The sequence below is a fragment of the Myotis nattereri genome (genome assembly GCF_964212035.1).
Source record: "Myotis nattereri genome assembly, chromosome: 3".
Taxonomy (NCBI): Eukaryota; Metazoa; Chordata; class Mammalia; order Chiroptera; family Vespertilionidae; genus Myotis; species Myotis nattereri.
The window spans coordinates 31,514,965-31,541,539 of NC_138077.1; the positions used below are offsets into that span (position 1 = coordinate 31,514,965).

A 26,575-nucleotide genomic window follows, 5' to 3' on the forward strand; every position below is an offset into this window, starting at 1 on the left:
GAAAAATGGGCAGAGGACATGAAAAGACATTTCTCCAAAGAAGATATAGGGATGACCAACAGGAATATGAAAAGATGCTCAACATCACTAATCATCAGAGAAATGCAGATCAAAACCACAATGAGTTACCACCTCACACTAGTCAGAATGCCTATTATTAAAAAGTCAACAAATAACATGTGTTGGCAAGGATGTGGAGAAAACAAACTGGAGATTCCTCAAAAAACTAAAAATAGTTAGTTAGTAACTTGACCAGCAATTCCAATTCTGGGTATTTACCCAAAGAAAATGAAAACACTAATTTGAAGATGTTTGCAGCCCTATGTTCACTGCAGCATTATTTACAATATCAACACATGGAAGCAACCTAAGTGTCCAGTAATAGATGAATAAAAAAAGAAAATGTAATATATATACACATACATATTTACAAACACACACACACACTGAAATATTATACAGCAATAAAAAAGAATGAAATCTTGCCATTTGCAACAACATGGGTGGGGCTAGAGCAAGCGTGTCAAACTCAAAGGCTAACACAGGCCAAATAAATGAGGCATGCGGCCCGCAGGCTGTGAGTTTGACATGCTTAGTCTAGAGCAGCCGTGGGCAAACTACGGCCCGCGGGCCGGATCCGGCCCGTTTAGCTGTTCTATCCGGCCCACGGAGCCGAAAGAGCGGAGGGTTCTCTTGCTCTCCCCTCCGCTCCTTCACCAGCAGCAGTGTTAACATGTATTAGTTCACACAAACACTCCATCCATGCTTTTGTTCCGGCCCTCCGGTCCAGTTTAAGAACCCATTGTGGCCCTCGAGTCAAAAAGTTTGCCCACCCTTGGTCTAGAGGATATTAAGCTGAGTGAAATAAATCAGGCAGAGAAAGAAAATACCATATGGTTTCATTTATATGTAGAATCTAAAACAAACAAACAAAAGTAAACAAAAACAGACTCATAGACAGAAACCAAAGGGATGGTTACCAGAAAGGGTGAGGAGATGAGTGAAAAAGTGAAGGGGAATATAGTCAACTAGAGGCCTGATGCACAAATTCATGCAAGGCGCTTGGCCCTCACAGCCCTGGCTTTGTCCAGAAGGTTGTCTGGACAGTCGTTCTGCTGTTTGGTCTAATTAGCATATTAGCTCTTTATTATAGCCTAGCTAATAAAATAGTAAAATGCAAATTAACTGTCATTCCATCACTCCATGACAAAGATGGCGGCACCCATAGCAGCCAGGACAGGATGTTGGCAGCATCACCCCGGCAACATGAGCCCAGCAGGCAAATGCGCCCACAGGCAGCACCCAGCAGGGCCTGCTTGGCCATTGCCACAGTGACCCATGAGCAGGCAAGTGGGGCCGCAGACAGCACCCAGCAGGGCCTGCTTGGCTGTCTCTGTGGTGTGGAGAAACCACGCCCCGCAGAGAGCAGAGAACCATGGGGAGAGGGCCCCAGCCGTCAGTAGGACATCCCCTGAGGGCTCCTGGATTGGAGAGAGTGCAGGTCAGGCTGAGGGACGCTCTCTCCCCCCTCCCCACCCCAGTGCATGAATTTCATGCACCAGGCCTCTAATAAGATGATATTGTGTTAAGTTTACACAGTGACAAATGACTACTAGAATTAGTGGGGGTGATCACATTGTGAGGTATAAAAATATTGAATCACTATATTGTACGTCTGAAACTAATATAACCAATGTAAGATTGTAAACCAACTACACTAAATAAAATTATTTTTTTAAAAAGGGAAGGAAGGGGGTACTGTATTGGCTGGGCTGGTCTGTCCTGACTCTCCAGGGGAAATTGGGCTGTACTACTCACTGGAGTACAGGAGCTTCCCTGGGTCATGCCAGTACTTCCCTGTCCTGTGGCTAAAGCCATGGGAAAGTGCAGCAGTCCAGTTCAGGCAGGGCAGCCAAAGCCTTGGTGTTTAGAATATAAAATTTAGAAAATAATAGGGTGGTGTGGGAGGGATTGACTACATAAATTTCCTCTCAGATTTATAATTCTCAAGTTCTAAATCCCCATTCTACTTCTAGCTTGCTGTGTTTTGTACACCGAGGTATCTGGGCAAATAGCCAGTTTTATTTTCAGATCCCTCTGGTCGATGAATAGCACAGTAATAAGACGGTGTGGCTGGAAATCAAATAAAATTCACATCCACTTCCTATGAAAAATGTCAAATGACAGAGATAAACATGATGTTTTGCCTACGGTGTCATTCTGAATGGAGAATTACAAAGTTGGATTTCAATGACGGGGCTTTTTCGCTGGCTATAAATATAAGGTTATAGTATGGGAATGGCTTGTTTAAGCTTCTTCTTGCACCTTAAACAGAAGGAGTGGCAATTCCTTCCTGTTATAACAGTGCTTAGTCCTGGTATAAATAGTTCTCCCTGTGTGTGGCCCTGCTCCGATGAAGGATCCGAGCTGTTGATTTCGTAGCTGCCTGACTCAGTGATGTCTTGGGAGGTTTATATAGGAGTCTAACTGAATGAAAACTGTCTCCATAAACCCCATAGAAGACAAACAGTGCTTTCTAAACTTGTACCTCACAAAATTACTAATATGTCCTTGCCAATTGCCAGTATTGATACTGATGAGAGGCCCCATTTAAACAGTGGTTTCAAAGTGTTGTTTCAACTTCTAAATGTGTTCAGGGGGAAAATATAGAATATGATTATTTTATATTTTAGGGAGGTGGCTTGTTATTAAATTAAAACTGATTTCTTAGCCAATTGTAAGATTGTCTCCTGGGTACCAGAAAAGATATAATCCTCTTAATCAGTAGAACAAATTGGTTCCTTAAAATTTTTGTTACTATAAAATAATTAGCTATCATTATAAAAATTTACAAAGTAAGAAGACCTATAATTTATTACTTACTGTTATACCAGTTTTTAAATTGTTTTTATGTAGAACATGTAGCATTCCCAGAGTAATTCTTAGTTATTTTTCTCTGCCAAATCTTTTTTTAAATCCCTGAACACTCATTAGCTTGCTCTATTTAAAAAAGGGATATTGATTAATCCATGTTCTAATTAAATGCCATAGGTCTTTTTTTTTAAAATTACAAATTCTAATACCTGGATTAACAAAACAAGCAAATAGACTAAACTAACAACATACAGAGTTTCTGTCTCTTTCTTTCTCTCTTTCTCTCTTGAATTTGGGAAACCACACTGAGGTTGGTTTTATTAAGTGGGCCTTTAGTCTCACACAATATGTAATTAACAATTAGATTAAACCAAAACCCTTCAGTCCACTGGCATTTCAGAGGTGAGAAGGACTGGCTGGGGCTTTGCCACCTCTCTCGGTCCTGAGTCATTCATTGGGATCAGTCGTAACTGGGAAGAACTTCATTCCATCACAAAGCACTGGTGGCTGAGCTGCCAGGTTCTCATCCTGAAGAAACAAGCAAGATTAGGATTGGGTTGGTCAAGTTGTGTGAGAGTCCTGCCTGGGTGGGCTGATGGTGTTATCATTCTTTAGCTCTGGTCATGAAACTGTAACCTCCACAGAACCCCACTCTCTTTCAGAATTGTTGGGAACATTTTAATCCCCCTGATCTTACCAAGGCCATCTTGCTGCTCTGATATGGGACCAGGCACAATGCCGCTTCTCTAAAAGCAAATATTAAAAAAGTTAAATTATGGAAGATTTTGGAATAGGCAAAAATATAGAAAGCGATATTGTAGCCACTTCTATTTAACATGTTTGCCTTCATTCTCTCTGAAAAGAAATAAAAGATACCAGTTAATAGCTAAGGCTCTCCACTCTCCTCTCTTTCTTCTTTCTCTTGTGAATCCCGAGGAGACATGTGTCTAAAGGGATTCATTGTGATTAAAAGGGCCCAAATTCATAACCAGAGTCTAGCAGCTATGGCTGACAAGTATCCCATGCACTTTGCATTTTGGAAAAAGCCATAAACTAAGCTTTCAAACTCCTATACTGCTCCTTCTGCTTGAGTCAACCACTGTAAGGAAGCTCCTGGTCTCCTTTTGGGATCAATGGACTGAGACCTGGCCCATCCAATCAGAATGGCACCATTACATCCTCATTTGCCTTTTTACCAACCAATCGGAGCACATGACACCAAACAATCAGAACTGCACAATTCAGACCAATCAGAAATGTATGTTTTGAAAACCTCATTTGTATAAAATGGACCAAATTTGGGAAACTGGGAAAAAACTTTATGAAAGATGGCCTCCCCCTTGTCTCAGTGGAAGGCACTTTTGGTTTTCTACCGGAGGCTGTGTCTCCATGGTTTGCAAACTGTTCACCTGAATAAAATTTCTCCTTTCCGCACCTCGTTGGGAATTTTTGACATTCTATAGAGGTAATCACTGTCCTGGAGATGGTATGCATCATTCCCATGGATGTTTAAAACATTTCTTTTTTTCATCACAGAAGTTGAAGCCACATAGATTATTGTTTGATATGTGTTTAAAATGTTTAAACGTATTACCAACCTTTTCACTCAAATTTTTCTTTTGAGATTTATCTGTTTCTAGAACTAGATATTCTATTTTAACTCTGGTATATTAGTGTCTGAAAATACTAATTCATTCATCCTTTGGCCTATTTCTGGCAGTTTGGTTGTTTCTCTTTCACAATGAATACAAACAATGCCACAGTGACTATCCTTGCTGTATACTATATGTCTCCCTACATGTGTGCAGTTGGAGTTGCTGGGGTCTTAGCAACTTTACTAGATATTGCCAAACTTTACTAGATATTGCCAAACTTTACTAGATGTTGCCAAAATTGCTCTCTAAAGTGGTTGGAGAAGTGTATACTTCAACTAGCCTCGTGTAAGACTTCTTGCTTCTGCACATCCTCACAAACAACTAGTGTTATCAGACTTCAAAACTGTTGCTTATATGATAGGTTTGAACTTGCCTCAATGGGTTTAATTTGTATCTGATTATTCATTTAGCTGAGTAGGTCTTTTCATGTGTTATTTGACCATACGGGTTTCCTTTTCTGTGAATTCCTTGTTCCTCACCACTGCACATTTTCTACTGTTGTTTGTTTGTTTCTTATACGTTTGTAGAAATTTGAAAATACACATGAAGTATACTAATCTTTCATTAGTTGTATGCATTGAATATATCTTCTCCAGGTTTGTGGGTTTTCTTTTCTTTTTAAAAAAAATTTCTAAGTTTATTTTGCTATGGCATCAAAGAGACTTGAAACTATTGCATTTACTTTGCTGGCAGAATCCTACAATTAAAAAGGGATTTTTCTTTCTGATGAAGGTTGGTTTAAAAAACCTGAATGAAGATGCTAAAATTATATGGCAATTGTAGACCTCCAGTGCTGTTTTTCTCCACCCCTGACAGCTAATGTAAAGTTTGTTTCAAGAGGTAATTTAGATGGGATAAAGCTTTAAGTCACCCATCCTATATAATAAAAGCCTAATATGCAAATTAGGGAGTTTGACCAGGAGTTCGACCGCTCCCTATGACGTACGCTGACCACCAGGGAGCAGTGTGGAACATAGGGGGCGGCAGTGGAGGTGCTGCTGGCCCCAATGGGCCCTGATGAGAGCGGGACCGCAGCGGGATGGTGGAGCAGGTGAGCAGGTGGCGCCAGGCCAAGGCAGGGTGCCAGGCGGGGCTGCGGGGCTGTGGGGCTGTGGGGCTGTGATTTTCTTCTTAATAACAGGAGAAAATCCTGAACATGGTTAGACAATGTTTTTAATATCCAATGAAACATTGTATTCAATTAATCTTTTATTTTAGCCTATACATTAAAATTGCATTACTGGAATATTTAGACTTCTTTCCATTATATTATTTTGTGTTGTGTATTTCCCATGTTTTTTTCTTTGCTTCTTATTTTTCTATAGTACTGAATAAACTTTTCTTTCTACTCATGTGGTTGTCATACAATCTATTCTTTTTGTTAGTTACCCTTAACTGTTGACTTAAAATATGAAGCTAGTCAATATCTTTGGCTACTTTCTGCATGAAACAAGTACCTTTAACTTCTTTTGCTCTTAGCAATTTCCCTCACTCTTCAACGTTATTGTTGCCTACTATTTTATTCCCACCGCATTTTTAAGTCCCGACTGCCATGATCATTATCCTAATTATTTGTTTGTTTGTTTCTGGCAAGTAGAAACTTGTTTGCACACACGTTTCCAAATTTCTTTATTTGTTCACAATTCTTCTGGATTCAATATCCTTCTTCTATAAGAATATTCTTTAATTGTTCTTTCATTAAAGGCCTCTTAGTGATTAACTCAGTATTTGTTAAAAAATGTCTTTATCTCAGCCTTACTCTTAGAGTGTATAGTACATTAATTGACATTCATTTCCCTCATCATTTTTTTTAATATATTTCACTGATTTTTTACAGAGAGGAAGGGAGAGGGATAGAGAGTTAGAAACATCGACCAGCTGCCTTCTGCACATCCCCAACCAGGGATTTGCCTGGAACCAAGGTACATGCCCTTGACCGGAATCGAACCTGGGACCCTTCAGTCCGCAGGCTGACTCTCTATCCACTGAGCCAAACCAGTCAGGGCTCCCTCATCATTTTGAACATGCTATTCTGTTGTCTCCTGGTCTCTGCTATTGCTTTTGGGAAGTGTGCTGAGATTCAACTGTCATTCCTTTCTAGGTTTTTTTTTTTTTTTTTATATTCACTGTGTACATTTAAGATTTTTTTCCTCCTGTCTTTGGGATTCTGAAGTTTATTACATTTGTCCAGATATGATTTTATTTTTATTTATCCCGCTGAGAACGGGTGATTATACATACACCCGAAAATTCATATACTTACGAAATTCTTGAAATTTCACAGAAATTGTAATTTCAAACTTTGTTGCCTACACATTTTCTCTGATCTCTCTTCCTGATATGTCTATTTGAAAATGCGTGGCCTTCTCATTTATTCTCTCAATGGTGTTTTCGTATTTATATCTCTTGTATCTTTCTCTACTGCATCCTGTACAAGTGCCTTAAATCTATCTTTTAGTTGATTGATTCTCTCTCTAGCTATGTGTAATCTCCTGCTTAAGCTTTAAATTTCAATGACCATAATTTTTCATTTCTAAATATTCAATTGGTTCTTTTTCAAACCAGTTTATTTTTTTTCCTCATGACATCTTATCGTTTTTGTGTGATTTCCTCCCCCACTCCCCCCACCCCCCGCTTTCTTTTAGCTCTTTAATTACTTTAAATTTACCTATTTCCAGTCTCCTTCAGATTTTTTGGTTATCTCAGGTTTTGGATGCTAACCTCCAGTTCTTTGTGTTTACTCATTCTGAATCATGGGGAATATATCCTTATATGTTTTACAATTTTTTGATTGAGAGCTAATCAGTGGAATTTATCTTCTTTTGAATATCCCATCTGGCCTGGATTGTGGAAGTATCCTTTTAGAGTTGTTTTGCATTTTTTTTTAAATCAGATGACTCATAGATATCTATGGCTCAATTTTTATGTTAAATCCTCAGGGTTGGGATTTTTATACCATGTGAGTAGTATGACTCTGGACTCCAAACCCTTTCATAGAAAGGCTTGAGGTTTGCTTTCTTATGCAAGGCTTTCTTGTCCATGATGATCAGTGGTCAATGGGTAGGATTCTTATAGTCCCTCATTTCACTGAGAGTGGGGTCCTTTGAGGGTCCTGGATCTAACTAGAGGGTCTCAGTTCCAACTCCCCTCTTTCCATGGGCCTATATCCACTGTCCCTCCTGCATGGACCTTCAAATCCAAGTCCTTAAAATTAGTACCCTTTCCTGGGTCTTATAACCCTTTTTCCCCTCACTCTCTCCTGCAAGAACATGCTCCTTCTGATGCTTTTAGCTCTTAATTCTCCAAGACTTAATTGGTGCTAATGCTACTTCTGAAAATACAGCTTGTGACCCTAAGTCCTTTCACAGTTTAGGCCACACAATGGTCAGCTCCTTAGGGACATATGTTTTGGTCTTTTGGGGGTTAATACAGAACCTAGCAAGCTTCTTGCATCCACAAACTCCCCAGTGTGGGCAATTGCTGTGTGTGTATCTTCATACAAAATATACAACTGTTTTCCACTTGAACCGGTATAGTTGGGGAGACTGCAAGCTTCAGATCCTATTGTGATACTATGGTGAAATCACTGGACTAGGAATCAGAAGTCCAGGGTTTTAGACAAATCTGTTGTAGAAAGATTGAGTGTCTTTAGACAAAACATTCTACCTTCCTCAAACTCAGTTTGTCTACAAAACAAGGATAGTGTATCTGCTCTGCTCACCCTACAGTGTTGTGATGAGGATTAAATAATGGATGACATGTGGCAAAGTGGTATAGATTTTAAAAGGCTATCTGTGGCGTATTGCTGATAATGTGTTGTTATTAGTGAATAAGGACATAGTAAGCCACAGAAGCAGTAATAAAATTCCCCGATTCCTTCTGGGAGGTGTTTCTTATTCTGGCATTGTCTGGTTGCCAACCTTGCTACAAGAAATATTGTTTTAGTTTGTCAAATTCCCTTTAATGGTTCACATGCTGATTGATATCCCAGATGGCTTAGACTAAGCTTCATTTTTAGATGTTTAACTAAAAAAAAAGGTCCATCAAATGTCATCCTCTCTTCTAGCAAAATCCTTCCAGGTTTTTTTTTTTTTTAAGTAAATACAATATTTACCACCATGATGCCTTTCCAAACAGCAATGGGGCACACTCACATCTTGCTCCACTTCCCTTTTTCCTCCCTCACCCGCCTGTACCCAGGCCCTCTGTATTGATTCATACCAATGCACCTCCGGCCACACAAAAAGATAAACTCACATCACTTCAACAGACACTTGTTCCTAAAGGTTGTGTGTAAAGCAAACTTTCGCAAACAGAATATCATATTTTCACATTAAATAACGCATGTCCCCCTTTGGTTTTGGTCTGCATTCAGTCAGCACTGGATTTAGTATCTATCTCTCTATCAATTTCAATCTCTGATAGACTGTAAACACCCACTATTTAGAAATCCTGGTGATTTTTTAATTAAATAAAGAATCCTTGCCAGTAAGTGTTTCCAGCTCTGTCTCCTATTAAGATCCTTGTAACATTTTCACATAAGAGGTATGTGTGGGTGTGTAATATTCATCTTTTCTCCCCATTTCACTACCCATTTGAACATGTGGGTGACAAAATATTGAGTTCAGTTCTTCTCTCCAGTGTCGTAAGGGAGTGGAATGCTGGTGGAATAAACAGTGGCGAAGGTTACCTAAGCCAGCCTGACTAGTGGGTAATCGCAGTCATATAAATTATAGGTTCTTCTGGAGAACAGAATTATTTTCTGAGTCATTTCAAGAGCCTCTGAAGTGGCACTTCCTGTTGTTAGAGGTCTATTGTGCTAAGATTTTAGCTCCTGGACCCTGTGAAGGAGACATGCAGGGACTAGAAAGTACACTCCCAGGTGCTGAAACTGGAAGAAATAATTGGACCTGACACTCTCATTTCATGCAAAAGGAAAAGGAAAGCCAAAAGATGTACCGAGGGTCACACTGCTAGTTAGAGGCCATAGTCCCAGGACCCAGGAGGTCTGCTGGGGTTCATTGGCTTTGATTTTATTTTATTAAGTTTAAGTTTTAACAGTTTATCCTTTTGCAGAAGAAACAGGCCATAGTCTCTGAAGTCAGACATATTCATGTTAGAGCCACTGCCCCACCTGTTACAAGTTTACAGTCTTCCTGAGTCTCAGTTTTCTTATCGAAAAAATGGGCATAATAATGCCCGCCTTGTAGGATTATTGTGCTAGTTCATGTTAATATCAAATTAAAATATAGATATTATTGTTATTACTCTAGAAGGTGGGTTGGACCAACTGCTACCTCTGATTTTAAGAGTAACTTGCACTTGCTATAGCCCTTATTTGATAACTAAGTCTTTTGTCATGTTTCGAGCTTTGGGCTCTATGTAGTTCATGTTCCACATAGGCCTCTCTTAGTAATTGTTTTATTATTTTTTAAGCATTTCTAGTCACCTAATAATCTGGTTCTTGTTGTAGAATTCTGAATTGTTAGGAGAAAACCTCTAGTCTCCTTAAGCTCTGGGGATCAGAAGAAATGGATTCTCACTTCCTATACCAGCCTAGTTCTCACTCTTTTGAGACAGTTGACCTTGAACTATTAACCAGACTGGCATAGGAAGTAAAATAGCCAAGAAATGTGTTGAAAGTCTTGGCCTGGGGTGGGGGTGGGGTAGGATAGCAAAGTAGGGGAGACCCTACTTGAAACCCAGCATCAGCTTCGATGAGCAAGGGAGGGAGCTGATGGTTCTCAAATGCAACAGTATAGCTCAAGGGACCAGAAGATAAGTGACTAATTCAAGATCTGGTCTTTTCCTTGGCGGTGAGGCTTCATGACTCTGCTGACCTGTTGGACTTGGGCAGGCAGTTGCAGATAGGAGTCTGGGGCTACGCATGTATGTGTCATGTGCACAGTGGTTATTGTCAAGCTAAGCTACAGCAAGATTTATGCAAATCACCTCCCTCTTTGTTACTTTTCCTAGGAAAGGGGATGACAACAGTCACCTTGCTTGGCCTACAGGCAGTAAGGGAAAGAGCTGCTTAGAATATTTGGGAGCCTGCTGCTTGGCAGAAAAAAACCCCACAGTGATAAAACAAGGAATCAGAAGGGAGGCTGAGTTCACCTTCCTCTTCTTCCTCATTCAGGGCTAAGGGTCACCAGCAAAATGGTGTGGGAAAGAGCTGGCTGGGTAGGCCCTGTCCTGTCGATAGATAACCTTGACTTCTTGTCCTATTGAAACAGCCCCTTCCCACTAGAAATGAAAAAAACAGAAGTGGGGGAAAATACAGCATCAGAAAAGTAATGGAAAAAACACACTAAGAAAAGGAGGGAGGAAAAATAAAGTGAGGAAATCAAGCCTTTAGGAGCTCTGGCATTTTGTACAATGGTCCCTGAAATTGAATTGAATTGAACATGATCCATGAAATGCATCTTTAAATTAATAATATGCTTCTGAGGTTATACATTTTCAAGCTGGAAAGATCCATGGCAATCATCTTACAGATGAGGCATCTCAGGTTCAGAAAAGCAAAGGTGAGGGACACAGCTGGGGAGGAACCGACCTGAGTCCACCATCCCAGCTTCATTTCCCCAGGGCATTTCCTTGCATTGTTCTGGTTCCAGGCATTCAAAGCTCACCTGGTTTTACCCCTGTCTGCATTTCGGTCCTCATCAACAAGTGGAGAGTGGCTCCCGCCAAGGAGAGAGGGACAATCTCCCCCGCTACTCTCCCCCCAGCCCAGTCTTTAGATTTGTCTCATCTTAAACAAAATGTGGGTGACATGGCTCAAAATCAGCCTAGAAATAGTAAAAAGGGCCCCTGATTCTACAGAAATGAAACACTTTTTCAGGGTACATTTTCCGCAGTTTAATGTCCTATCTTGACTTTTTTATTTCAACCCTCTGTCTCCCTCATCTATCCCTCTCACTGTTGTCAAACCTTCCTGAACTCTTGTGGTCACAACTCCATGGCACTGAAACCTTCCGTGGCTCCTACTACCTATGGCTTAAAGCCTAATTTCCTTAGCTCTGCACCAAGTTCAAAAAGAGGTGAGTTTCACTCATCTTATAGCCATTGAGCTAGTAATGAAACATTTCTCTAAAAAACTCCAAGCAGCTGAGCCCCAAACAAATTCAGGTAAAGATCAACATAGAGTTCATTAAGGAGACCAAAAAGCCAACTCTGAGATCTTTGCTTTAACATTAAAGTAAAGTTAGAATGGACCACCCTGAGTGATGTGACGCAGTCACACCCTTAAGTTACACCTTAAACATTCCCTTGGCAATGGATATTTTTCTACTTTTTGATTAGAAATTAGCCCTGCATACAAACTGACTTTGAGATTAGTCTGGAGAATTTACTTCATTTTCTAATGACAGTGATTTTCCGTAGGATTTTTGTTTATTTGTTTTGGTCTTGGTTTATGCTAGGAAAGGCTTGATGTCCCTTGTCTTAAAAGGAGAAAATCACCTTAAAATTCCAAATAGTTTCCTGACTATAAATTAGACCTCTAGGCTTGGTAAAGTTGGGATCATTAATTAATGGCTTCGTGATGATGCCTCTTGTAAGTAATGTCTGAAAATTGGGGCCAAATTGAATGATTCAGAGCTGAGAAAGAGCCAATTGTTTATTTATGTGTGAGATGCCTCTTATTCTCAATCCAGGGTCACTGGTAAAAACTTTGATTAGTAGGAAAGAAGTCTATCTCGCTTCTTCTCACTGCCCAGCAAATGCTTCTGCGGCATCTCCCACCTCAATTTTCCCCTTTAAGGGGAAGTACATTAAAAATAATGCAATTTCCTCCCCCTCCTTTGTTTGTTGACTTACTTTTTTGTTTTTACTCTCATTCAACATTTTTCTTAATATGCTCTAGTTAATCAGCAAAATTAAACTTTAGAATTCTCTTAAACGGAACAAAATGACCTTTCAAATTACTTTCAAATCCCCATTCTGTTTTGCTTAATAAATATCCCTTCGGCCATCAGGCCATCAGTTTTCCCATTATAGCTTTTTAGTCTTCCTGAACTATGTTCTGGCTTTGGGTTAATCACACAATCTTAGCCTTTAAAGAAAGAAATGAGTTCCTGTAGGTAAATGAAAATACTAAATGTTCTAGAATATTAATTTATTTTAAGTCTAGAGATACAGTGTGTATTAGTGACAGTTTAGGGCAAATTTGCCTAACAATCCTTTCACTGGAACCTTAAAGATATAGGCCATTGTTTTTGTAAGTAGTAATTTGTATTACATTGGCCCATTGGGCCTGTAATTTTGTTTATTTGACAGTTATATGAGAAGAATTCAAATCATTTCACTAATTAAGAAAAGCAAATCAGCCCAGCTGATTTGGCTCAGTGGTTGAGCTTGGACCTATGAACGGAAATGGGGAAAAATACAGCATCAGGAAAGTAATGCAAAAAAACCACAAACAAGAAATAAAGGGAGGAAAAATAAAGTGAAGAAGTCAAATTACGATTTGATTCCTGGCCAGGGTACATGCCATGGTTGAGGGCTTGGTCCCCAGTGTGGGGCATGCAGGAGGCAGTCGATCAATGATTATCTCATCATTGATGTTTCTATCTCTCTCGTCCTCCCCCTTCCACTCGGAAATCAATAAACATATTTTAAAAAAAGAAAACCAAAACAACCAACCTTGAATGGAACCCTCCACAAACTGTAGTATTGTTTTTATTTTAGCAACAATATCCTGAACTGTGGTTCCTCTTTTTATTAATAATGTTTAGTATGTTTTTTCCCCATTGTAACTTTAGTTTTTAGCATATTTGTTGAATGAATAACTAAATATTTTTTTTAAAAAAGAGCCACTCTTTTTTTCTTTCTTAGATGGAGTGATGGAGGCCTAGAGAAGGTATGACTTGCCCAGCGTCCCACATTCAGTCTTTGGACCTCTGGGTCTAGTCCTCCAATAAGGCCATGAAGGTAAAGCTGCAAAGTCATTCTTATTCATGCACTCACATAAGACACATTAGGATTGGTCTCTTTCAGTAAAAAATTTTAAATTGTGGATGGGCAGACTTTGATGTTGGCACAGCATTTGAATCTTGACCATACCGTCTCTAGCTATGAGATCTTGGATCATTTACATTAAAAAATCCTTATATGTAGTATTGAGATTATAATACCTACTTCATAGAATTAAATGAGTAAATGTGAGCTGTTGTTACTATTACCACAAGTATGATGATGTAGTTATCCTTGACTTTAAGAAGAACACTCACACCCTGGCTGGATAGCTCAGTTGGTTAGAGATTTGTCCTGAAATGACAAGCTGTGGGCACATACAAGAAGCAACCAATAGCCCTACCAGCATTCCTCAGTGGTTGAGCGTCGACCTATGAACCAGGAGGTCATGGTTCGATTCCCTGTCAGGGCATGATGTGGGCTCAAACCCCAGTGTGGGGCATGCATGAGGCAGCCAATCAATGATTATCTCTCATCATTGATGTTTCTATCTCTCTCTCCCTCTCCCTTCCTCTCTGAAATCAATAAATTTTTTTTTTTAAAAAAGAAGCAACCAATGAAGGCCTAAATAAGGGGAACAACAAATTTATGTTTCTTTCTCTTTGTCTCTCCCTCTCTCTCTCTTTCTAAAATCAATTAATAAAAAAATTTAAGAAGCGCACCAGCTTGTCATATTGGAATCACATATGTAAAGAGATAACATCATAATGCTCAATTGACAGTTCTCAGATTCTTAATGTACTGTGATGGCACCATAGTGTTTATTTATAACTGTAGTTTGTAATGGTCTTGGGGCAGGAAGGAAGAACACAGGCTAGTCACTGATATAGTATTGAAACAGGGAAGTCTTGTTTCTATTTTGACAGTTAAGTTCTATAGTGGCATATTTTAGTTGTCTGAATTAGGAATTTATTTCTGGCAAGACAGCCTATACTCATTCAGATATTTTCTTCCTCTGTGTTCTGATGCTGGAATAGAAAGTGTGTCAAAGTCTGTGTGACTAGGAAAGAACTTAAAATGAATCCCAAGCTGTCTGTGAAGTTTGTGCCTGCTCGGAATCAGGATAACCCGTCAGCTCAAGGGAAAAATAAAATAGTCAAATGGTTATTTGGCCTCTTTCAGAGCAATGATGTTGCCCGGTTTTTAGAAAAACCTTTTAAATTGTGGATGGGAAGACTTTGGTTCCTTTGACATTTTGTGGATGAGTCATAGTCACGCCATGCATGTTTTCTGTATTGAGAGTGACTAATGGTTAGTTTCAAATGTCAGTGTCCACACTCGGAGACTTCTGACAAGGGTAAACTAGACCCCAGTCTCTTAGAACAAAGTCAGATCATGGTACCCTCTAAGATGAAATAAACAGAACCAGCACAAATTCCAAGAGATCTGCCCCTTGCAGAAATGAATCCAACCACTAGAGTGGTTTATTCATGATAAGTGGTTAAACTGGGGCATCTACCAGAACTCCCTAAAGGAGACTGGCAAGTAACAAACACGAGCTAGGCCATGAGCTAAGAAATAATAACATGTCTAAAACAATATCCTAACAGTAGATAAAAACTGCATAGATTAAATAAAGTTTCCAGAATCTGCCAAAAGAATTTGCCAAAGTTTCTCTAACATGAGAGTAAGGGGAAATAAATAAGACACTCTATTTGAATGGCTCAGCTATCCCAGTAACCTGACAGGAGTTCTTGGGTAGAATTCGGGAGAATTCTCTAGTCTCTGTTGCAGACTGGGTGGTACAGTTCATGAAACTGTAGAACTGCATTAATCCTGATGGTGCTCACAGGTCATCTTTGATCACTCATTTGGTTTTCTCACTATCCTAATACCAGGAAGGGAATCACCTGTGCAACACTCACAAGCATCCCCCGTTGCACGTGACTATATTGGCAGCCTCTCAGGATTGGGGCAGCACGGTTGGGTTCTACATGACTTTTGGATAGAACTGATAGGATAGAGTTTCTGTACCTAATAAGCCTGGTCAGACTGTGAGACAACCACAACCCTAAGAAGTCCTGCCTGAGGTGCCAGTTCTTGGATTGATCTCCCCTTTCCCTTACTTATCTTTTCAATATAATTTTTACTGAAACACCACCTGTTTTTGTCTTAAAATTATTCCTCAGAAGACAATGTGAGCTCATTGATTTTCTAAAAATATCTATCACTGTAAATTTTGTGTATACTAAATTAAATGCACCATGCTGATCAATTCAGGAAAACCACCTTGCCCCTGAAGCAGAAATGGTTTGAGAGCTGTCATTTTTCATTTTCTTAGTTACTACTTAAATTCATCCAATTACTTAGATTCATCAAATTACCCAATCTTACTTAAATTCATCCAATTATCGGGTCTCTGGGATTATGAATCTAATAATCTGCCACTTACAGTGAACTTTGGATGAACTTTGCTCCATTATCAAATGTTGGGAGCCATGGACACTACTGTCTTTCTTCATGGGCACACTGCTTTTTGTGATAGTCTCCAGCTGAGTGACGGCATTGAGTGTATACAGGGGTGGGCAAAAGTAGGTTTGCAATTATAATACAAATAAATAATACAATAATCCTATATAGTAAAAAGCTAATATGCAAATCGACTGAACTACTGAACGATAGGTCACTATGATGCGCACTGACCACCAGAAAGCAGATGCTCAATGCAGGAGCTGCCCCCTGGTGGTCAGTGCACTCCCACAGGGGGTGCTGCTCAGCCAGAAGCTGGGCTCACAGCTGGCGAGTGCAGTGGTGGTGGCGGGAGTCTCTCCCACCTCCGTGGCACCATTAAGGATGTTCTACTGACAGCTTAGGCCTGCTCCCCATGGGGAGTGAGCCTAAGCCATCAGTCAGACATCCCTGAGGGCTCCTGGACTGCAAGAGCGTGCAGGCTGGGCTGAGGGATCCTCCACCCACTGAGTGCACAAATTTTCTGCACTGAGCCTCTAATTTGAAATAAAGTAGCTTGCTCCTCAAGGGAAAATTTCCACAGACCCCTTGACTTATCAAGTCCCAACCACCCCTGGAGTCACACATGCTCCTGACAGACAGACATCCAGTAGATGTCACTGGATACCACCTTCCCAGCTTTACACAGCCAACTACCTCAGACCTTCTCCTGCCTTGTAGCCCTATTAGGTCACTGAAGCCCCCCTAAAATCAGAAAAATCAAACTGGCTCTACCTGTCTTCCCATGGAAGACAATAGAATATCTGAAGATCTGAAAGTCTTTTACATCACTTCAGATCTAGAAGTTACCATAGAAATGATCTATCAGAAGCACTAATGGTGATTTGGGCAGGACAATTCCTGTGCAGACACCTGAGCCCACTATACTAAATGCCAGAAGTGCCTACCCCATGTCTCTGTGACAGTCACAAGTAGCTCCCCAAATTTACAAATTTCCCCTAGGGGTAGTCATACAGCCCCTGTTTGTGGTTGAGAAACCTTGGATAAAAGCACAGAGAGATTAATGAGTTGGAGGAGGCTTCTTGTAGAAACTTCTGGGGACTAGTTTGAAAACCATTGATCTCTGACCCCATATTTTACTTCTCAATAAAATTATTGGAAGTCCAGTACCGATTCTGAGCTGCTGTAGACCTCACATGAGTATGGCTAGATTTCACTAGGGGAGAAGACCAGAAGTAAATTCTCTCTGTTCACATCCATTGGGAAATTAACAGCACATTACTCCAAGCAGTATTTTTCAGTGGAGGAGTGCTCTTCTAGCCAGAACATGTAGGTAAAATGGAAATTCCTCAGAGAAGGGGCTCATGTGTTAAGTCTATAAATGGCACACACCAGTTATCTGAGAAACTTATGATTTTCAAAGAGACAGTATAGCATGATGGTTAAGAGCACAAACTTGTTAGCTGTATAGATTTGGGCAGATTATTTACCTACTTTCGTATCCAGGTTTATTGTCTGTAAAATGGGGATAATAACATTACTGACAATATAGGGTCATAGTAAATGTAAATAAGTATTAGCTAATAATCATCATCATTATTGTTACTGGATGAAATACTAGAAAGAAATGTCAGAATTTCCAATAAATAAGTAATAACATAAAAACTAAAAACCTTGATTTTTTTTTTATTATTTTGACTGAATGAAGCAGAATATGAATTATTTAAGTTCTTGGCCCCAGTTATAGAATGATGGAATGTTATAGCTTGCAGGACCTGAAACACTACTTAATCCAAATTTCTTATTTTAGAGGTAAAGATGATGAAGCTAACAGGAGTGAAATCCTTGCCCCAATTCTTGCAGCAAGGATTCTGGGGTTTTAAATCTTTTTCATAGTTACATCCATGAAATTTTTACCTGTTTACTATCCTTAACCAGTAGTTGGTTTACCTGGGAGTGCAAAGGGAAATAATCCGAAATCCAAAAACATCCACTTTTCTACTCCTAGCAGCTCTGGTAAAAGTTTAGTGGAAGAGGTTAAATTCATTGACTAAAGTTTTTATGCCTAATAAAAAGATGCGTGATGTTAAAAGGTAGATGCAAAGAGCAGTGGATTGCAAGAGAGGAGGCTGAAGTCTTACTTCTGCCTCTGATATTAACTTGAGTGATTGCTCTTAGTCTCAATTCCTGTTTGTAAAATGAGAGTTGGGTTATGTGATTGTTAAAATATTGGCACAATAATATATTGTTTAAATATAATCCCTAATGAACAGTTAAGTCTTTACAATCATGAAGACCATTTTGTCATTAGAACGTTCAAACACCTGGATGTAATGGTTTTAACTTGCTGATTATTAAAAACAAAAGAGAAAAGCAATTTAAAAAATGAACAGGCCATGGAAATCAGCTTGCTCATTTGTAGGACAGTTTATTGGGTTGGAATATTTTGCCTTTGGCAAACAAGAATCAGTTAATTCCAGGCATTTGCTTATTGACTTGCTAGAAGAGAATGATCTATTTTTCTTTCATTTTTGTCAATAATCACCAGTTAAAACTCTTAAAGGGAAGCCCAATTATCCCTGGGAAAGGATAATATTCTGTGACCTGCCAGACTGTGATGTCACTAGCTCTTCTCTAATTAACACATGTGATTTCATTCTAAGCTAAGTTCCTTCTGAATTTAGAAATAGTAATTGCCTGCAACAATCATGAAGGCCAATCAAATACTTTCTCCAGGAAATAAGTACCTCTTTAAGGTAAAAGTGAAAAATAGCATACAACTCCACTCACTCATTGTATTTATGAAGTTGTCTCATCACAGTCAAATGCAAGACTCTTGGGCTGACACAGCCCTTGTTTCCTGGAGCAGGGAAGCAAGATATAATTCTCAGATGCAGTCTTTCTTGACCATCACTGCCTATGTTCCCAGAGGGGCTAAGAGTATTTGTCAGGGTTAGATTTGACTTTCTGTGTTTGTCTCCTGTTTTGTTTGCTAAAGAAAAATGCCCCAGGGAATATTCATTTCTTGTTAGATGATTGCATGGCATGAACTGACCTGGAACAATGGTCTGAATTCAACCAATCTTTATTGAGCACCCATGTGCCAAGTTTATAGAAGTTTTAAACACCTCATGACCACAACATTTCTGTGCCAATAAAATCAATTATTTTATTGATTAAATGAATGCATGCTACAGCCATCGTTTCAAAGCCACATTATCAGTTCTCTTTATTTCCTTGGATATATGATCGGTGAAATCACCCAAACTAAAGACAGTAAAAATTAAACTATTTTCATCTCTGAGATGTATTTTTTCCCTTTCCAAAATCCAGGCCCTTCCAAGAGATAAACAAGTTCCATAAAATAAATAAACCATGACTCCCAACAAAAGTGTTTATTACTAACGCCAACATGATCCACTAGAGGACAGAGTTGACAGTCTCACTAATTTTTCCTTTAGTAATATAATTCCATATGCAACACAGTCCTGAGAATGATATGCTTGAGCAGCATCAGGGCTGAGAGTATGTCTCTGCTAAAGGTAGGCCAACTAGGTCTCTAAGAAAGGAAATAACCTGCCAGAGCTCATGGAACTAGAGATAGAATCTAGAGCCCTTGGCCATACTCATGAGATGGGTAGAAACTCATCTTGATTAGTAGTTAGTAAAAATATTCCTTTAAATGATCTCCCTTACCCACTCATACTGAGGAATATCTATAATACTTTTTATATTTTCTCTAAACTCCTATTACTATAAAAGGATAATTATTGATAATCGACTTAAAACTATTTGTTACAAGGAAAAAGCTGTTTCAGACCTACTGAGACATCCTAGTGTTTTTTTTTTGTTGTTGTTTTTGTTTTTAATCCTAAAGGAAATGTTCAGGGGAAAATGAACTAAACCATAAACAATATTTCAATTCATAGAACCTAACCAACCAGAAATCTCAACAATGCAAATGGTATTTTCTTTGGCATTCCACTTTTCACTGAAAAAATGACAACAAAAGCAAAGTACACTTATACCAGAAATTTAAACATTCACAAATGCATTTAGTTAACACTACCCTATTTGTTTATTACAGTTATATGCTCTACTATACCATCTACATGAAACTATCAACCATTACAGATTTAATCATGTTCCTTACAAAGTACTTTTACATACCTATGCTTTGAGTCTCATTGTAGGCCTTTGAGATAGGTATAACAATTCTCATCAATATTTTACAAATAAAGAAATTGAGCTCTATAGGGTCTTATAATGTCACCAAGTAGTAAATGACACACATACTATTAACTTTAAGCTCTGTATTCTTTCCCTATTTATCATACTATACTTACTAAGACAAGATGCATATATATATAGTTACATATGTATGTGATTACATATATAAACTTGCATTCTGTATAATAACTTTCAAGCTATTTCTAAGGTGAAATTCAGGAAACTAACAAGACCCATTGATGGACCATTTTACTCTGTTGGTAAAATAAAATCCATATAGCCCTAACTGGTTTGGCTCAGTGGATAGAGTGTCAGCCTGTGGACTGAAGGGTCCCAGGTTCGATTCTGGTCAAGGGCGTGTACCTTGGTTGCGGGCTCATCCCTAGTAGGGTATGCAGGAGGCAGCTGATTGATGTTTTTCTCTCATCAATGTTTCTAACTCACTGTCCCTCTCCCTTCCTCTCTGTAAAAAATCAATAAAATATATATTTTTTTTAAAAAATAAAATCCATATGAAGCAAATCCCAGAGGTCACCAGCTCCTTCAGTGAGACATGTGCTCTTTTTGCTAGCCTTATTGTCTTGAGCACCTTTGGGCTTCTGGGAATGTTCTAGGCACATGTATCTTTTTTTCCTTTTTTGGCAGAAGTTTCAAAGCAAAGTCCCAAGTCTGTTTCCCAATTCCAAATTCTCAATTGCTGTGAGGATGTTTTCCGCACTTTCTAAAGCAACATTGTTCAATAGAACTTTCTGCAGTGCTGGAAATGTTCTATATCTGCACTGTCCAATAAAGTAACCATTGGCCATATATGGTTATTGAGCACTTAAACTATGGCTAGTGTGATTAAGGAACTGAATTCTTAGTTACATGTGCCTAGTGATTACCATATGGAACAGAGTAGCTCTGGATAACTTAAGATTCTGGTTCACAGGGCCCAGAGCATCCCAGCAACAGCATTCTTGCAAAATAACCGAGTACAAGAGAAGTTATGTATTTAATTATCAGTTATGCCTTAATTGATTCTCGATGGGTTTTGAAGCAGAATGTTGGTATGTGCATTAAAAAGGCTTATGGGAATCTTTACTAGTAAGTAAAAGATAACAAATGGGGGGATATGTCGTGGTAACTATTAAGGAATAAAAGCAGAATAGTGTTATTTGAATTGAATTTTAATTTCTAAACTCTACATATTTGAAGCAGACTAGAGCCGTCCAATTCAATATAAAATTTTTCTCTTTGCCAATGTAATTACTAGGGCTACAAAAATTCAATTAAAGAAGGTGAGATATTACTGTGGGCTGAAATAGAAGCAAAAATAAATGAATAGGACATCAGGTTCTGCTGTATATGAGAGTGGACTAAAACTCTAGGATCACCTCCAATGGAATTATCTACTTGACAGAATTGTGAAGATTCAATAAATGATTTATGAAAGAACTTAGCATAATGCCTATGAAGAAGTAAGCATTTGATAGATATTAGCACTTATAATGATTATTTATTTCTGCCTATATCTTTTAAAGACATCTTTTAAGTTCCTCTGAGAACATAGGAAGATGCTTTAGGTAATTAATTTTGGAAAAGTTATTTTATTGGGAATAGATCATAAAAGATGAGACATGGACAACATAAAGGCAAGAAATGCCAGATTGCCATCCCCATTTATTAAATGCTGCCATAGGGAGAACTATTACAAGGAAAGTGGGTCAGATGTCTCAGGTACATTGGGTCAGACAATACTGGAATAGTGAGACCAGAGGGGAAAGAATAGGAAGAAAAAGTAGCTAAGAGGGCTGCTTGTATTTTAGATGTTTGAATTTGTGGTATATTACTGAATATAGTTCATTGATGGTGATGTTCTTGTCAAAGATAATCAAGGAAGTCATCGTGGAAGAGTATTTGAGGCACAAGGAGAGTAGTGGAAAGGGTGCTGGCCCTGGAATCAAGTCAACTAGGTTCCAATCCTTATATTCACATGACTTAGACTAATGGCCATCTTCTGGTCCCCAAATACCCCTTCTTGGAAAATTACAGTGCTGAATGACCTTAAGATTATTCCTGCCCTAAAACTCTGACTATGAAAACCCAGTAGGCTCTAGTCCTCCAGACTTCCTGAAGCTCTGCTGCTTTTCAGGCAAGCCTGCTGTGTTAGTCCTCTGACTTGTTTTTTGCAATCTTGAAGCTCAAGTTGTGTGAACAGTGTTATTGAGCAGCATGCACAAAAGCAGTTGGAAGGGTGGGAGTGAGTGACAGCGGGTGGGTGAGCAGATTAAAGAGGAAAAGGTTGGAAGAGAGTAGTGTGTGTGAAAAAGAAAGCAGTCCTTTCTCCTTTGCCATTCTCTTGCTATATTTCCCAACAATAGCTATCCAAAGCCAAATGCCCAAATGAAGGCATGGAAAATAATTTGGACTTTGGAGTTAAGCAGACCTGAATTTTAATCCAAGCAGTGGATTTGATATGCCTAACTTCAGGGTTTTTGTTTTGTTTTAAATCTCTGGGATATTTATGGTTAGCAGTTTATGGCGATTAAATGAGATAAATTACCCAGCAGATAATACGTGTTCAGTAAATATTCTCTTAATTTTGCCTCTCTAAATTTGCTTAATTCTTTCCCCATCTTACTCATAATATAAAACACTAGTCAAAGAAACAAACACGCAGGGATGCTTAGAGATCTTATCTAGAGGGTGTAAAGAGCCTGCCCTGGGGGAGAGAAGGGTACTGAACAGAGAAAAAGCCATAGCCCAAAGCCTAGTCTCTCCGTTAATGCAGCCTCTTCCTTTGGGTAACCTCACAATTTTCTGGTTCCTCCAAGACACAGAAATGATTATTAGAAAAGCACTCCTAACTGCTTCTCCAACGCCGCCAACAGAAAGATTCACTGCGCAGTGGAGGAAAGAGAAGAGGCACCACGTATCTTATACCCATCGGAAGTTAGCTAAGCTGGACCCTGGAGAAACACCCGCTCCTTGCTCCTCTACCCGAGGGAAGCAAAGGCACCTTTACCCGTCTCTCTAAGTCGCTTACTCCACCTGACCCCTTGTATTTGGTTCTAACGTAGGTAGATTCTGTTTGAGGGGAATACTGGCAAGGGGTGAGCCGCCACTTCTCTGCAGGCGTTAGCTCCCCGCCTCGGAGAACTTTCAGGACCGCGGACAGCGCCCACCGGCCGTGGGCTCTACGGCCCAGGCTCCCGCCCGGAGCTATCCTGCCAAAGGAGGGGCTGGAGGAGGGGGAGAGGCGGGTTATCATTTTGTGGTTCTTCTCCACCTGGCCGGTGACTGGCTCCAGAGTTCGGTGAGAAACCCTTCCCCAGAGCCAGTTCCTTTGCACCTCTCAGTTCCAGATCTCCACGAACCAAGCTTTGCACAGGTAGTGGGGTCAGGAGTGTCAGGAGTGTCAGGAGCAGGCTCGCTGTTCCAGTTTCCCCCCATTTTTCCTTGACCTTCCTTTCGCTTCTAGTCTTTTGGGACTGCTATCTTATTCTTCAATCACAATATAAAATACCTTCCCGTGGGGGTGGGAGGGTTCAGGGGGGAGGAGGAGTTCGGGACTGCGTCCTGTGAGGCCACACTGCCCTACTCTGGCCCCCTGGATTCGTAGGAAACTGATGTGCTTTGAGATGTGGAAAAAGAGGAGGCTCTGACGGGGAAATAAGTGCGGTGAGAATCCTTTCCCGGGGCTGCCCTCTCCCCCCCTCGCCCCACATTTCTCCCATCACGTTCTCCTCGCCGCCCGGCGCGTCACCGCTCCCAGGGGACAGATGTCCCCGGAGCGCACCGGCCTGGTCAGGGCACCGGGCTCCGCCGGAGTCCCTTTGAAGAGTTTGCGCGCAGGTAAAAGGGCAGATGTTGTCCCGCCCTCCCCTCGGGCTGCGGCGGAAAAGCGTCTCTTTCTTTCCGTGGGCTCATTCCGAGCCTGAGAACCGAGCTGCGGGAGCTGGGTGTGAGCCAAAACGGGAAGGAAAAGAGGGGCCCGGCGTCTGTGGAGCCTCGAGCGGCCCGGACGCTGCTCGTGGCTCCCTCCTCTGCCTCTCTCCCTGGCCGCCGTGAGGCTGCATCTGCCCCAGCCCCGCCTGGCAGCTCCCGGGAGTCGGAGCCCGGCGTCCCCAGACGCTGGAAGCTGTCCGGGCCCCATTCCGGGCCAGAGTCTGGGAGAGACCCCGACCCAGCTCCTTGCTCCTTCCCGGGCGGGGGGTGGAGGGAGCAGCACTCAACCTCCTCGCCATGTTCCTGCATCCTCCCTCCCGGGGGCTTGGGCTGCCTGATTCATTCAACCAGAGACATCATCCCATCTGCGGAAGTCCAGCCGGGATGCAGCGGGTGCGCAGGGGCACAGACTGCGGCGAAGGGGGACTTTCACTCACCTGAGGGTTAGCGGCGATGAACTGGCTGCTGGCAGTCCGCACTTACAGCCGGGCTCTCTCTCCCACTGTGATGCGGGGCGCTGGTGGCAAAGGAAGGCTGGAGGCAGCCGCTGCTGCTGAACAGCTCCTCAATTATTCAAAGAGCCCCCCCACTCCTGCCCGGATCTGCCTGTCATCTCTCCAGCTCTTCTGTCTCCGCCTTCCTGAAGTCACGTGAGCGGGCCACCTCCCCCCCCCCCCCACATTACTGAGCCCAAGCTACCCCCCCCCCTTACACACACACACAAACACACACACACACACACACACACACACACACACACACACACACCAAGCTATCTGCCATTCTCAACTCCTCCCTGGCCTACTGAGCCTCCACGGTATGGCTTTCAGTATCTCAGGCTGTCCGGAGACTGAGGGGGCCAGAGATGGGAGCCGTTCTCTGCCCTGGGAAAGCAGGACCAGGCAAGCCTGCAGTGTTGGTGTGTTGAGAAGGCACCTGTCAGCAGCCCCTCCTCTGCTGGACTTGGCCCTGAGGAAAGCTGGCCACTCAGACCCGCTTCCTGCCCTCTGAAAGCGTACCCCCTCCTCACCTGAGCTCTTGCTGCTCTTAAATTTCTTCCACTACCCTCCCCCCTCAGCATTATTGGAAAGAGAGGGTGGGAGAGATTGGATTTTTCTCTTCGCCTAAAACAAAATCAAGACCTCCTCCTTCAAAGCTCCACTAGGCCAAGTTTTTCTTTGGGTTCTCAACATCTTATAATGGAAGGACTGTGAATTTGAGATGTGAAGACCCACCAGGAATTCCAGTCTATGTGAGCTTGGGTTATTTCATTTCCCTTAGCGGTTCTTTTTTTTTTAAATCTGGAAAATGATCTCCTCACAGGACTGTTATGAGAATTAGAAATGATAATGATCTTGAATTGCCTAACGCAATGCAATGCTGGGTACATATTGGGAACTCAATAAATGAGAGTTCTTCTCTCACCAGAAAATAAGAAGGTTGTGATTTGTGCCTGTGGAACAGAGATATCTTTTGTAAACTTGGAAGGGGGTATCTGTGAGGTCAGTTAGGCAGATAACCAGTTGCAGTGGGGACAGGAAAGACACAAGGCCTTTATTTCCCATTGGTTCTGTTAAGACGAATATCCCAGAGCTATGTTATATCGTTAAAAGATGAGGACTAGATGGTAACAACCCAGACACGTTTGGTCTCCTCAAAGAGAATGAATTATTTAACATGCATTGGGTAGACTGATTTGTATGGAAAGTACCTGCATGAATTCTTGGATCTTTGGTCCAAGCCCTTAAAAATATATGGGAGTTAATGAAATGTAACTCCCTGCCCTCAGAAACAAATTCACTGGACTTGTGTTTGAGGAGTATACTGGCTGACTGATATGCCCTCCCTAGAATGGAGCAGTTCAAATTTACCTTTAGGCTGTGGGCTCTAGCTCAGAGCCCCTGGGTTCTTCCCAGAAAAAATGACTGATCAGTGCCTGGACAGTCTTTTGTTATTGTTAATCCTCACCCGAGGATATCTTTCCTTTGATTTTTAGAGAGAGTGGAAAGGAGAGCGAGAGAAACATCTCACACATCGATTGGTTGCCTCCTGCTTGGTACATGACCGAAATCAAACCTGGGATCCTTCTGTGGCCCATGCTCTATCTACTGAGCCAAATCGGCTACAGCAGGGCAGTCTTGGTAAGACCACTTAGTTCAAGCTCATTATTGCCTTGGACCAGCATCCAGGCCTGAAGTCTTGGCACATCCCCATAATTTAAACTCATGAGAGTCTTGCAGGAGCAAGATATATCAGATCCAGGAAGCCATGAAACAGTGCAGGAAAGGTGGAGAGTTAAAGAATCAGAAATTTGGAGTCATTATTCAGGCTCTGCTAGTTACTTATTCTAAAATCTTTAGCAAATCGCTCAAACTCTCAGAGTCCCATCTTTAAAATGGGAATAGAATGTCTATCTGCCTTCTCCATGAGACAGTTGTAATGTTCAAATGAAATAATATAAGAGAAATCACACTCATACATCAAGAGGTAAAGCGTAAACA

At 40.9% G+C, this 26,575-nt stretch overlaps 1 protein-coding gene across 2 annotated transcripts in view; it reads right to left on the bottom strand.

Moving 5' to 3' along the window:
• The window catches only part of SLC7A14 (solute carrier family 7 member 14), a 104,758-nt gene extending 80,090 nt beyond the window's left edge, over nt 1-24,668 (bottom strand). Inside the window, exon 1 of one of the 2 annotated variants that reach the window (XM_081085908.1) lies at nt 24,512-24,668. The gene's annotated coding sequence lies outside the window, so the exon portion shown is untranslated. The remainder of the gene's footprint in view (nt 1-24,511) is intronic. The other variant, XM_081085907.1, reaches the window with a different exon arrangement.
• Nucleotides 24,669-26,575: the final 1,907 nt, after the last annotated feature.